Here is a 14629-nt window from a genome sequence, read left to right as displayed (position 1 = left end):
CTCGTATTCCATAATGGCAAATTATTAATTTCAAAAAAATCAAATTATTAATTTTAATCGAAAGTGAGCTTCCATCAGTTCCGACTTCCGGTTATCGAAACGGAATTCGAGGCATGAGAATAAGGCCCTAGATGGCTTGCATTTGGTGCATGCGCCAAAGCTTACAAGTTACACCTATTGTCGTGACAACGAGCAGTTTATGCTTCGGAATAACTTTCTTATGTCACGGTAATACGCTATTAAATATTTAATCGAATTTCAGTTTAATTAACCGAGTTATTACAAACTACAATATCAGATAATTGCTTATTAAATTATGTTGGTAAAAGTTTTAAAAAGTCTTAAAAACTCTTTAAAAACTTAGAAGACTCGTCGACTGCGTCAACTGCCTAGTAATCGAGCCATGCATAATGCCAGAATATGATAGCGATGCCACAATAGACATAACTACCAGTAGTTCGACTGCAAAGAGACGGACAGGTTTCAATATCTGTCAAATTCGTCGGGTTTCACTAGGATTATGAACGGAATGTGCCTCGCGCTGGCTGAAATAATTTATTTTTAAATATTTAAAATAAAGATTTCAAAATTGGATTCTGACAATTTTCATCGCATGTGCCAAAACACAAACAACAATACGACCAAAGAGGAACACGTCCAGCGAATATTCATAGTTTTAAATTCGTAGGTTACAAGTTAACAACCCTAGCGACGATTTTTGTCATAATACGTCTAATTTAAAAATTTCAACATCAGTTCTAAGCCGGCATACTCTATAATTCTGTCTACTCTGGCGATGCTGTGTGCTGGTAGCTTACTTAGGGCTCCCACACATAACTGCGAATTCGCATCGCATTGGAATCGCATCGTAATGTAGTTTTTAACCGACTTCCCAAAAACGAGGAGTGGATGTGTTCGGCTGTGGATATTTTTATAATTTTTTATTTTATTTATTTTTGTATGTTCAACGATTACTCCGCTGTTTGTGAACCGATTTTCGAAATTTTTGTTATTATGAATTTTGTCGCAGATATTTGCGATGCAACAAGAATTCGCAGTTATGCGTGGGAGCCCTTATATTTAGAAACAAAAAAAAGCAACACGCAAAACTATTATCTGTGCCAGTTTGATTTCAAGGACATGGCTGCAGTTTCTACACTAAAGTATTAGAATACTACACGTATGTGAACTGTGAGCTTACGTTTAGCAGTTATAGATTTAAACAACTATAATATGATGCCCGCAACTCTATTGCACCAAAATTCGTTTATCGTGCGGGAACCGTACGTTTTTTCGGGATAAAAAGTATTCTGTGTCCTATCCCGGGTCTCAAAGTATCTCTATACAAAATTTCAGCAAAATCGTTTCAGCCGTTCGGGTGAGAAGAGGTAACAGACAGACAGACACACTTTCGCATTTATAATATTAGCACGGATGGTAGATAGGCGATAAGCTGATGATGATGATGATTTTGCAGGTAGAGGTAAGTACGCACGTCGCACATCCAACAGCTGAGTCCTCGACCGGCAAGGTCGGTGAAGGGGCTACGTGCGGGCCGTGTCCCCTGACCCCCGACCGCAGGCTCATTATGCCCATCCTAATTCCGTCAAACAACCTGCAACAGCTGAGCCTAAACCTGCGTTCACACCGAACTGTCAGTCGAATGAGAGCAGGATACTTGTCTAACGGTATATTATTTTAAAATTATATTTGACAGCGTAGATTTATATCTACGCTATCAAATATAATATAATATTAAAAGTGACATACGGTGCTTGCGATACCTAAATACCGTACACGCGGCATTCTGGCCACATACTCTACATAATAGGCATGGACAAACACTATTTTGCTTTTATAAACACGATAACATACTAACGGCACAAATATTTATAAAGAATTTCATGTTATTTACAAAATAACATGAAATTCTTTATAAATAGAGCATAATATCCTAATTAATTATTCAATAATTAGTTATTAAGGAGAAAGTAAAATTCAAACGATGAATGCTAATATTAACATAAAGAATAAAACACATGGCAAAGGCCAAAGTCATCAAATATGTAGTTTTCAAATTATTTTAATAAACATTTTATTTTATTTATTTGACAAACAATTACACGGTCCCTTTGGGATGGAAATGACGACTGTAGATAATGACCTGACTTAATTAAAGACCCCATAAATAATATACCCCATCAAACTATGATGAAGATTGGATTGGAATTGGATTTTTATGTCATCGGATTGTTATTTGATACAGGCAGAATTTATAGTATTAATTATGGATGTTAACTACCTTTCAACAAGCCTGGACCAATTTTTGTTTAAGTAATCGTTATGATGAACTAAATTTATATGTAGTTACGAAATAAACATAGATATTTTTTATAAGGTAATCGCCAAGTGCCATGGATAATCTTGGCAGATGAAAAATATTAGAATTTTTTTGTACAAACACTCACTAGATGAGATGGTGTCGTGTACTTCGCACTCTTTATACCCCATTTGCGAATTAATTACAGTTAATTAATGACGTCAAAAAGAAGTCTAAGGGCCTGTTTCACCACTTCCTGATAAGGTGCCGGATAGGCTTATTTGACAGATTCTCCATACTCTATCTGTCAAGTTAAGTGGTGGATAGCCTTATCAGGAAGTGGTGAAACAGGCCCTAAAAATTCTAAAATTAAACTGCAGAGTCTATTTTTGACCACAGCTGCTCAATAAGCAATATAAATTTCTTGAATAACGATGAAATATTAATATTGAACTAATTGGGACGTTCATCACAATATTAGGCGCAGACGGGACACAAGTGTCCGCGACTAGTCTGTAAAATTAATTGTTATATTATGCATTTTTTGCTTCCACTAGCATCGGCATCGGTAGAATAAAATATAATATTAGTTACTGTACTTTATGACTTGTATTGCACTGTTCTGGGTCAGACTTCAGCAATCAGCATGCTTCAGCTAGTAAACTTTACTAAAAATTTACTAGCTGTAACAATATAAGCAGCTGAATGTGTCTAAAATAAAAAATAAAAATTACTTCCATTTATAATTTTTTTTTTTTTTTTCGATGAAATAAGGGGGCAAACGAGCAAACGGGTCACCTGATGGAAAGCAACTCGCAGCATCAGAAGAGCTGCAAGTGCGTTGCCGGCCTTTTAAGAGGGAATAGGGTATTAGGGGAGGGTAGGGAAGGGAAGGGAAGGGAATAGTTGAGGGTAGGGAAGGGAATAGGGTAGGGATTGGGCCTCCGGTAAACTCACTCACTCGGCGAAACACAGCGCAAGCGCTGTTTTCTACACATTTATTATAATTTCATTTGAAGCGTCCGGGTTCCCTAGATTTTTTTCATTTTATTACTATCAAGCTAATTTTTTGTGAGTTGCTTCATTTTGTTAAGGCGAACAACAATTTCCTTTGCGAAAATTCTCGAAAGTGGTAGCTAACAGAGATAGAAGGGATTAAATGTTTCGATTTGAAGATCCTAAAATATGGATTGTTCCATTTGTAGGACAATGTTACTGTTAAATTATATAAATATTAACCTATCAATATACAAAAAGTCTGCTGGTTAGTAATCTTTTTTAGGGTTCAGTAGTCAACAAGGCCTTGTTGACTAACCTTAAAACAAGATTGAAACGAAGAAGAAAAATATCAAAATGAAGCTACTCACGACAAATTAGCTTTAAGTATAGTATAATCAAAAGGAAATTTTTTTTTAGGGAACCTGTTATACTAGAACGATTTTTAATTGATCAAACTTGTTTATAGTAAGCTTAAAAATTTGCAACTATTTTTCGGAGACAACTAAGCAAATTTTTTAAAGCATATTTGTAGTTTTTATTACATTTTTATACGTGGGAGAGCCATGCTTCGGCACGAATGGGCCGGCTCGACCGGAGAAATACCACGTTCTCACAGAAAACCGGCGTGAAACAGCGCTTGCACTGTGTTTCGCCGAGTGAGTGAGTTTACCGGAGGCCCAATTCCCTTCCCTATCCTCCCCTATTCCCTTCCCTTCCCTCCCTACCCTTCCCTATTAACCTAATCCCCTTTTAAAAGGCCGGCAACGCACCTGTAGCTCTTCTGATGCTGCGAGTGTCCATGGGCGACGGAAGTTGCTTTCCATCAGGTGACCCGTTTACTCGTTTGCCCCCGTTTCTTCCATTTAAAAAAAATTAAGATGTGGCAAAGTTCACGACACTTTAGTGTCTCGTCTGCGCTTTTTTATCTATACTAACAAAATTAATAGCGGCGATTGACATTATCGTGTTAGATTATAACTTTTATTCATTTTCAAATCAACACCTTGATGAACACGACAGAAAACCTATTTAATTTTTTTTATGCACTACGTTTCTCAAACTTTGTATTAAAATTGGTAATTTTAAAATATTTTTTTCTAAAATTACATATAAGTACCTACTGTACATTGTAAAATATATTATAGAATTTCAATTTAATTTAACGTCATAAAAATGAAGGTTTTCAAAAAATTTCGACTTCAAAAAGCACATTTTTTATGTCAGTAAGTATAACAATAATTGCTAATAGAAAAATTTAAAAGCAAATGAAAAATTAAAACTTATTTATTAAAATTTAAAAATTTCACTTTGTATTAATTTTAAGGAGGTAGAAGTAGAGAAAGGCTATCAAACCACGCATTTGTCTATTTTTAACAAATCTATTATCAAAATCAGAGAGTCATTATGTTTTATGTTCTCTTGTTTGGATATTATTTAGGCAGTTTATAAAAAAAATAATCATTTGATTAATATTCTATTGGTAAACTAATGGCGAAGTGACGTCGTCGCCACGCGTTTGATGTCTCAATCAATTTAATAATCGATTTCACAAACCGTTAGCCACTGGGCGCTAGCACATGCTAGCACTCAATACTTTTAATAGAAGCTTAGCTTAAGAGCGGGCTGTAAAATTTTGCTGTGTTTTCTAATAAGTAAATTTACGATGCTGGAAGACGATAGACTTAAATGAAATTGAGATTTAGTTAATCATTGTATATGTCGTAGGATGATTTGATAAATCGAATTATCGCGAAAATTCTAGGGACTTCGAGAAAACACATAATTAGACAATGGTGATTACATTTTTCAATCTTACTGACAAAAGGTAGTGTTTTCGCGAAAACGCGAGTCGATTTAGTAAGATTGCGAAACGAATCGTTAGTTATTATCGAAAAAAATCACTGATTGGTCGGTTTAAGCGTCCCACAACAACATCTTCTCTGATTGGTTGAAGACTTGACGTTTTAAATGTCAACTCATTTCATTGTCACGCATTGTTTTGTTTGTGGTTGTTTTTGTAAGCGAGTTTTTGGCAGTTTTTGATATTTAAATTTTAATGTGTTTGAAATTGCAGTTGGACTTTTGGCACTAACTATTTGTCAGTGCCAAAAGTTATCGAAAAGTGTGTCTTTAAATACAAAATGACTGATGCAACTGAAATTAGTGCTGAAGGTTCAACAGAAGAAACTAATTCTGAGGTTATGGTTGATAAGAGAAAAAGGTTAAATGAAAAGTAAAGTTCCTATGAAATGGCATTGTCATTTCTTACCTTTATAATTTTATGATGTAATACCTCAAAGGTAACCGAGATGATGTTGTGAGTAATAATAATAATATCTATGGACGCTCCACACCACGTCAGTCTGGCCCCGTGGTAAGTACCTGAAGGACTTGTGTTACGGGTACCAGACAACGGAAATATATTTAATACTTTTATACTATACTTACATATATTAAAGATTTTTATTATATCATACACATATTTAATACACACCCAGGAACATTGAAAAACTTTTTATTCCGTCGGCGGGATTCGAACCCGCGACTCCCGGCTTGAGTTGCCACACACTCTAACCATTGAGCCACGGAGGTCGACAAGCACGTTAGTAGTGTAAAGCACGTTATAAATGTACATTCATTGACAATAATTTCATTTTTCACAAACATTCATTGAAAATATATTGTCAAAAAATTGCGGTACTACGGAACCCTATATTGCGCGTGGCCCGACACGCACTTGGCTGGTTTTCTTTTTCATTTAATAGGTTGGGAAAAAAGTCTTTTCGAATTATAGTATGTATGAACTTGGCATAAAATCTCATGGGACTATATCAATTAATGTATCTGGCTGAATTTGGTATCATTAAAATGTTTTAGTTTTACAGAAGACAATTCCAATTTCAAATAAGGTACTTACATGTGGGATTTTCATTTGTTTTTCTTATTATTAAAATGAGTGATTCGAATGAAGAAATTCGATACATTTTAAAATTTTATTCCAAAAAACGATAAAATTACAACACAAGCCGCGAAAAAAATTTGTGATGTTTATGGACCTAATGCAGTATCTGTGAGAGTAGCGCAAAATTGGTTTAAGCGTTTTCAATCCGGAAATTTTGATATCAAAGATGCACGTCGCTTTGGTCGCTCTGTTAAATAATATGGACGCTTCACACCACGTCAGTCTGGCCCCGTGGTAAGTACCTGATGGACTTGTGTTACAGGTACCAGACAACGGAAATATATTTAATACTTTTATACTATACATATATTTAAGATTTTTATTATATCATACACATTTAATACACATCCAGACCCGGGAACATTGAAAACTTTTTGTTCCGTCGGAGGGATTCGAACCCGCGACCCCCGGCTTGAGCTACTAACGCGCTCACCACTGAGCCACAGAGGTCGTCAAACTTCTCGCAGTTTTTTCATCACAAGCCCCAAAATTTTTATAGCAATGATCATGTCCCTACCAACAAGATGCCAAAAAGTTATTGAACAAAATGGCACCTATATACTTTAGTCAATTGTAAATAAACTTTATACAAAACCTTTTGAATCTAAATATATAAAACTCAAAGGTGACTGACTGACATGGTGATCTATCAACGCACAGCCCAAACCACTGGACGGATAGGGCTGAAATTTGGCATGCAGGTAGCTGTTATGACTGAGGCATCCGCTAAGAAAGGATTTTGATGAATTCTACCCCCAAGGGGTTAAAATAGAGGGTGAAAGTTTGTATATAATAATATTTCTTAACGCGAGCGAAGCCGCGGGCAAAAGCTAGTTTTTATATAAAATGCGAAGAATTTTTTTCCTTAACCTAACCTAATGTAATTTAAACAAGCCTTGTAACTCACATACTTCGTCACCAATGATGTTCTACTTATACAGATATGTTACGTCCATACTATTTTCCGGCTTAAATCTCTTCCGAACAATTTTCAAATTCAAAATTGCAAACATTGACAAATTTGACAGATAAGTGAAACAAAAGATACGAAAAACCATGTACATAAAAGAGACAGTTCTATTTTTAAACGTCGAATCGTATCGCTGTCTCTTTCTTTGCCTGAGCTATGACGAAAAATCGATTTTTTCCAGATTGTTGGAAAAAATAATTGAAAATGTAAATAAACGAGGTATTTATTGCATACAAGACATGTGGTAAGAGATTCCATGTGTTTTGTTTACTTTCGAGTCATAATTGGAACATTTTCGAAACACGCACGACGTCATTTTCAATTTATTTAGGTAAGACAAGACGCGGCACGTTCGTGACTGCGCTCGATGCAGACTAAACAACAGACGGCCCAATTGGGCCGTATTTGAATCTTCACAACGCGCGCGGTGGTAACATATCTGCTTTGAGTGTTTGCATCATTGCATGTAACATAGAATATATTTTTTTTTTATTTTCACGGTTCTAAAGCCTCCATTTATGCACAAAAACGACAGTTTTCAAATTGTTAGTTAGCCACTTCATCCATTAATGTATTAACAAGAACTTCCTAATTTTTTCGTTAAAATTTTTATTTTGTTAACGACTACAAGAATATAATTTTAAATGTTCATTTGTATTTATTTCAGTAAAAAACAAGAAAACAATATTTAAGAGTTAAATTATTATAACAATAAAAAATTACAATATTTTACTGTTAAACACTTAAAATGCACGCATATTTATTACAATGTATAATTTAAAAAAAAACGTGTTACGTGTATGTAAAATAATATTACTTGAGTACTTAATATTATATTTTTTGAATATTTTTAATAAATTATAGATATCTTTTGCAATACCCGAAAAATATAAACAAGTATAACGTGTAAATTAATAGTTATTTGCCGAGTAAATTAAAGTTATTTGCCTTATTTAGGTTTAGAGCAGCGGTTCTTAAATTTTTTTGATGGCGGAATCCTTTTGCGAAGTGAATTTTGAAGGACGCCTCCCCAAAAAAAGAATTGTCTTCAAATGAATTGTCTCCATGGTAGAGGCTGATGTCATTTCTAAAAACAATTTATGTATCGTTCGCGAAGCACCTACGAGGGCTTTGTGGAGTAGATACAATGACTGCGCGGAGCACACTTTGATAATCGCTTATTTATTTTATGAAATAAGGCAGCAAACGAGCAAACGGGTCACCTGATGGAAAGCAACTACCGCCGCCCATGGACACCGGCAACCTCAGAAGAGCTGCAGGTGCGTTGCCGGCCTTTTAAGAGGGAATACGTTCTCTTCTTCGAGGTTTGCAGGTCGTATAGGTCCGAAAATACTGCTGGTGACAGTTCGTTCCACAGTTTTACAGTGCGCGGCAGAAAGTTACGCGAAAAACGCACGGTGGAAGACTGCCTTCCACCGTGCTTGTTTAGAGTAAAATATATCTATCTAGCATAGGTCCTTTAGAGGAAAACATATTTTTTTCACATGGCAACGTGATGTGTCGTTAAAACTCAATGCATTCTTAATTGAGCCATTATAATCTTAAGTTCTGAACCATAATTGCTTATTTTTATGCCGGCGCCAGACACAGATAAATGTTTGAACAAAGACTTTGAAGACTTTGCTGACACATTTGAACACTTGTATGTTTTACCTGCCAGACATGTTTCACAGACATTTTCACTTCACAGTTGTTGCAAGAACGACAAACAAGATGGACGACGGATTTGTGGATGCGATATACCTATATTATTTAAGTGCTTTTAAAAATTTTGAGGAAACGTCTGAGAAGAAGGCGTGAGCAACAGCAGCAACTTGTAGCAACTCTACAAATTCAATGACACACTTGTCCATTTCGAAAATTCAAAAATTCAGTCCATTTCGAAAATCTGGGACGTGTTTACGCGCATAGACACAGACAACCGTTCTGCTCAACACTGCTTGGCAAATGGAGTTTGCGCAAGTGTGGCAGGCTACGCAAACATTTGAACACAGTCAACTTTGAACGCTTTGATGTGCGCTAAAAAACCGACTCCGCATGGCAAAGTGCAAATCTTTGTTCAAAGTCTCGTGCCACACATAGCAATCAAATAAGTGTTCAAACAAGTGAAGCTATATCTGGCGCCTGCTTTATACATTGAATTGACAGACCGCTGTTCGAAATTTAAATGGCTCATTTCAAAATACAGCGCAACATCTCGCGACGGTGCAATGTGATTTGACCTTTATATCAATGTCTATCAAAATTAAGGTACAATTTGGAAGCCCGCTACATGCAACGGTAACAGACGGCATGTCGTCGCGACACTACTAGTTCTTATGTATTTTTATGAAAATTGTCGCTAGCTTCTTGTCGCCAGCTGCGGAGGGTATTTCATAGAAATACATACAAACCGACGACGAACCGTATTATTTCATAGAAATACATAGAAACCGACGATGACTGCGACGACTTGTCGCGACGACACGTCGTTGCAGTTGTCGTGTCGCTCGGTTCCAACTTGTACCTTTATACTTTCGATTCATCCACACTCTCGAATTCTTTGTTAATTATTATAATAATTATATTATTATTAACAGGATACAACTTTTTACTTAAATAACGTCATAATCAACAAAGCTGTCGAAATAATAGGAAGTCGATTGACTGAATCCAAAATATAAAACTAGTTACAACTAGTAGCACGTAGATATAATGTTATAATATTATACCAATTATTATATAGATTAAACGCTAATTACAAAATATTAACTAAAATATTGAATGTTTTCGTTAACGAGTTTATTATGTTAATGCGAGGCAATTAAATGCAATAAAATGATTGCAGGAATATAGTTAGATAACGAGCTCTATTGTATTAACAATGTATCTGTATAGTAATAAAATTAAACATAAATTTGTTTCATGCGTCATACGAATGATTTCTGCGGACTGCAGCGCTAAAAATTATTTTTGAGTACTTTTTCTTGCGTTTTTTATATTTTGAACTTTTAATAATTTTATAATCACAGGTATTATAAATTTATAATAAGGACGTAGGTATTTTATAATATAAAGTACCTATTTCGTATTCAGCCCCCTTAGACAAAGTATCTTTTGTTATAAACGATGAATAAATTTTTTTGGCATTGAAATATTATACAGATCAGTGGCCGTAGCCAAAAGCCTTTCGTTAAAAACGATGATGAAATTCGTTATCAAAATGTATGCCGTTTGACATAAGTCATCGCTAAATGACATTTCGCTTTCGAAGACTAATGTGAAATCCCATACATTTATAACGAATTTCGTCATCGTTTTCAATAACGAAAAGGGTCTTTGGCTACGGCCACTGGTCCGTTTATTACAATTGTAAATTCAATGGTATAAATTTTAACATTATTTCTATGACAATATTTTAATTTTTTTATTCAAGTTTTTTTTTAATTTCTTTCTACACTGAGTCATGCACAAATGCCACACAGCCCGCAGTAGTTATATCTATTGTGCCACAGGGTTGATAAAATGACATAGTCAAACTGTCTTGACAATAAGCATGTTTCTATTTTTAAATACTTTCATCAAGATAAAAATTTAAATAAGGCTGACGAGATAAACGTATAATATAATTAATTACATTCAAGATACACGTGCGATAGACATGCAATTTAGCTATTAAAAATTAAAATTCATCAGTGTGCCCCACATATTATTGTGTCGCCAAAGGTCGCCCAGCTGAAGTACACTTTCTTTGATTGTCTAGTGCAGTGTTTCTCAACCTATGGGTCGCGAAGCTTCTGTAGGGTGATGTCAGAGATCGAGAGAACAGAGAACTACTGAAAAAATTATTAAATAAATAAAATATAATAAATTCATATTAAACCTACACGCATGATAAAAAACAAAAGGTGCGTGATAAGTATTTATTTTTCATACCAGAGCCGGGGTCGCGTCAAAAAAAAAGTCGGTTGCAAAACACTGGTCTAGTGTCTACTGAATACCATTTAACAGCTTTCTTCGAAAGTTTTTGTCATTTGTCGCTAAAAATCTTGCTTAGTATTTAAAAAATAGTTTAAGAAGACGCAACGCAACCGATGCGGCGACGCGACGATGCGAAGGTAACCACGCAGTAGAGTAACAAGGGTTTCTGTAAATCAAGCACGGATAGAGGTTTTGTACCTGTAGCATCATGATACTGCAATGCTTTGCTCATTTAAACTATCTGATTCACTATAATATAGGTATTTTTATAGTAGCTCGTACTAGTATTTCCTGGCAATTTTTTTAATGCTCAATCCACATGATCTTCCTTTTTTGGACTTATAAAGTAATATAAAAGTACATCGATGATTTTAATTTAATAGGTATTAAATGTGTTTAAGTAATATTAATGTGCCGATATCGTAACATCCACCTTATGTTATTTATTGACAAGGACAAATAAAACCAACATAAAATATTAGTTACAATTTACAGAAATCGATCGTCAAGTCGTAATTATGGGTAATTAAAATCAATTTATGTTCGAGTTATATTTATATGAATACTAATAGCTAAAAAACTAGACCGTGACTTAATGTTTCAATTCCATAAACTCGAAAACTCGATAAAAGTTTATAACCAGCAAAAAATATTGATAAGGTTATCCTAAATCGATTTATCTTATGGATTCACGGTTTCAAGCAAAATGCAACCTTATAGTTACGCGTTAATGTTAAATTTCGTAAAGCGAGATTATGCCGTGCGCGCGTTATTTTTTTTTTACAGATAGGGTAAGGCTTTCCATTAGCAGGCACGCGCCAGGAACAAAGTGACGTTTAAAAAGAACATGATTCGAATTTGTTTGAATTTGGAACGTCTGGACAATAATGGCGTCTGGTCTGAGCCCGATAAGCGATAACAGATTGTTTTCAAAGTGAATTTTAATTTTATTAGGCTCTTGTTTACGGTAAAATTTATTTAGATCATCGTAACTTAAAAAAAACGGCCAAGTGCGTGCAAGGACTCGCGCACGAAAGGTTCCGTACCTTTATGAAGCGAAAGTAGGGAAAAATAGTGTTTTTTTGTATGTGAGCCCCCTTTATTATTTATTTTAATTAATTTTTTTATTAAATGTAAGTATAAGTAAAGATTTTGTGAAAATTACAAGTGTCTGCATGTTGCCATTATGGATCACGAGCCAAAAAGGACAAAAAATCACGTTTGTTGTATGGGAAAAAAAAATAACTTTATTTAGTTTTTAGTAAGTATTTGTTACCAGAAATATACACTCAGTGAAAATTTCAGAAGTCTAGCTATAGCGGTTCTTGAGATACAGCCTGGAGACAGACAGACGGATAGACTGATGGACAGACATCGAAGTCTCAGTAATAGGGTCCCGTTTTTACCCTTTGGGTATGGAACCCTAAAAATTAGTTTCAATAATATTGTTTTCAGATAATAATATGAGAACTGTATTATCGCGCGTTGAACTCTTTCGTAGAGCCTCTACGAAATCACTGTAAGGATTATAAATTATTCTCATCGTTGATGAGCTAATACTTCAAAAATAATTATAATCAGCCAAGTGCAAGTTGGACTCGCGCACGAAGGGTTCCGTACCATAATAGAGCAAAAATAGGCAAAAATTGTGTTTTTTGTATGGGAGCCATCCTTAATTGTTTAGTTTATTTTGTTTTTAAAATTTGTTCTTATAGCAGCGACAGATATACACAATCTGTGAAAATTTCAGAAGTCTAGCTATAGCGGTTCTTGAGATGCAGCCTGGAGACAGACACACGGAAAGACTGATGGACAGACATCGAAGTCTTAGTAATAGGGTCCCGTTTTTACCCTTTGGATACGGAACCCTAAAAATGAGGTATATTACAAAAAAAAAGTAACTCGTAGGCCGTAGCTCACCTAGGTTATAATTACAAACCTTTGGGATATTAAAATGGACTCAAACCAAACACAATGTAAAATCTTTGTGGTAACTGTTTTACACGTGTACTTACTAATTTTATAAATGTGAAGTGTGTCTGTCTGTCTATTACCTCTTCACACCCAAACTATTGAACCGATTTTGATGAAATTTAGTATGGAGCTACTTTGAGTCCCGGGAAAAGACATAGGATAATTTCGATCCCGGAAAAATGTACGGTTCCCGCGTGATAAACGAATTTTGGCGCAACGGAGTTGCGGGCGTAATCTAGTTTAAAAATAATTTCAAATTGGCATGGCAACAAACGCGAAAGTTTCGCAAAAACAGTTAACTCCATTAGTAATATGAAAATATCAAATTAAATAAATCGTAATTAGCTTCATAACGTTAAATACACGACATGCGCGCCAACAGCGAAACTGCGCAGTACAACCAGAAATGTGTATTATTATAATGACAGCGCACACGAGCAACAAACTGTTGACAGATGTTTTTAATAGGGAACATGCAAATAATATAATATTTAATTATTTATGAAAATTTTGCTATCAAAATGTTAAAGACTGCAAGGTTTATATTTTATAAAATATTGTGGTTTTTTTTACAAAAATTACGAATTAAAAGTAACTTGAAACAGAACGGATTTCAAAACACTAATCAACATTCAGTGACATCATATCTGCTATCCCCGCGTTTCATTTAGCGTTAAAAACGATCAAAGCGCTCAAAATGCCTCCTGTTTCGAGCGTTTTGATCGTTTTTAACGCTAAATGGAATGCGGGGCAGGACAGTAGTGATGTTATACAGACTATAGATCCGTTTTGGCGCCAAAATTTAGATTGTCAATTTTAATCCGCATTTTTTGAAGTAAATTCCAGTGTTTTAATTTTTCAATATACTTGCGGTCTATTCGACATGGAGTTTTTTAAAAATAACACAAGAATAATAATATCGCATCTTCCCTATTGTTAACAGGTAAGGTACACGGCAAGCAATATAATATAAATGTATAAAATTTTACTAAGTGGCTGAATCGAATGCATTTTTCAGGTAGCGTTTCTGAAGAGGTTAGCAATTTAGCGGATTTTTTTGTTTAGTTATTTTACGTATATAAAATTGTACTACGTCGTCAGTGCATGTTAAGTATCCTTATGGTGCCCTTCATATTAAAAATCTTGAGAGCACTCTGTGAACAAACGCACACACACTCACTCTAAAAAGCGACAACAGCTTAAATCGCGGCCACTTGTAGCCCGTCCGCGCCAACTCAACGTACAATTTCCCCACCGAACGCCTTGTTTAAATTGAATTTTATAACGCGTATTAGCAGATTATGCAAAGTAGCCCCCGTTTGTTACACTTTAATTAGCGCTGTGTAGATGTACTATCGTAATGTATGCGGTATACATTAATTAAAATCAAGAAAACTAACAGAGGTTTCATTCAATTTATTAG

At 34.9% G+C, this 14629-nt stretch overlaps 1 protein-coding gene across 1 annotated transcript in view; it reads left to right on the top strand.

Moving 5' to 3' along the window:
• The window catches only part of LOC121725888 (homeobox protein aristaless-like), a 33819-nt gene extending 21052 nt beyond the window's left edge, over positions 1–12767 (top strand). The window contains exon 6 of the mRNA XM_042113054.1: positions 12757–12767. The gene's annotated coding sequence lies outside the window, so the exon portion shown is untranslated. The remainder of the gene's footprint in view (positions 1–12756) is intronic.
• The last annotated feature ends 1862 nt before the right edge of the window (positions 12768–14629 follow it).

Source organism: Aricia agestis, chromosome 1, assembly GCF_905147365.1.
Source record: "Aricia agestis chromosome 1, ilAriAges1.1, whole genome shotgun sequence".
NCBI classification, from domain to species: domain Eukaryota; kingdom Metazoa; phylum Arthropoda; class Insecta; order Lepidoptera; family Lycaenidae; genus Aricia; species Aricia agestis.
This window is presented reverse-complemented; position numbering and strand designations above follow the sequence as displayed.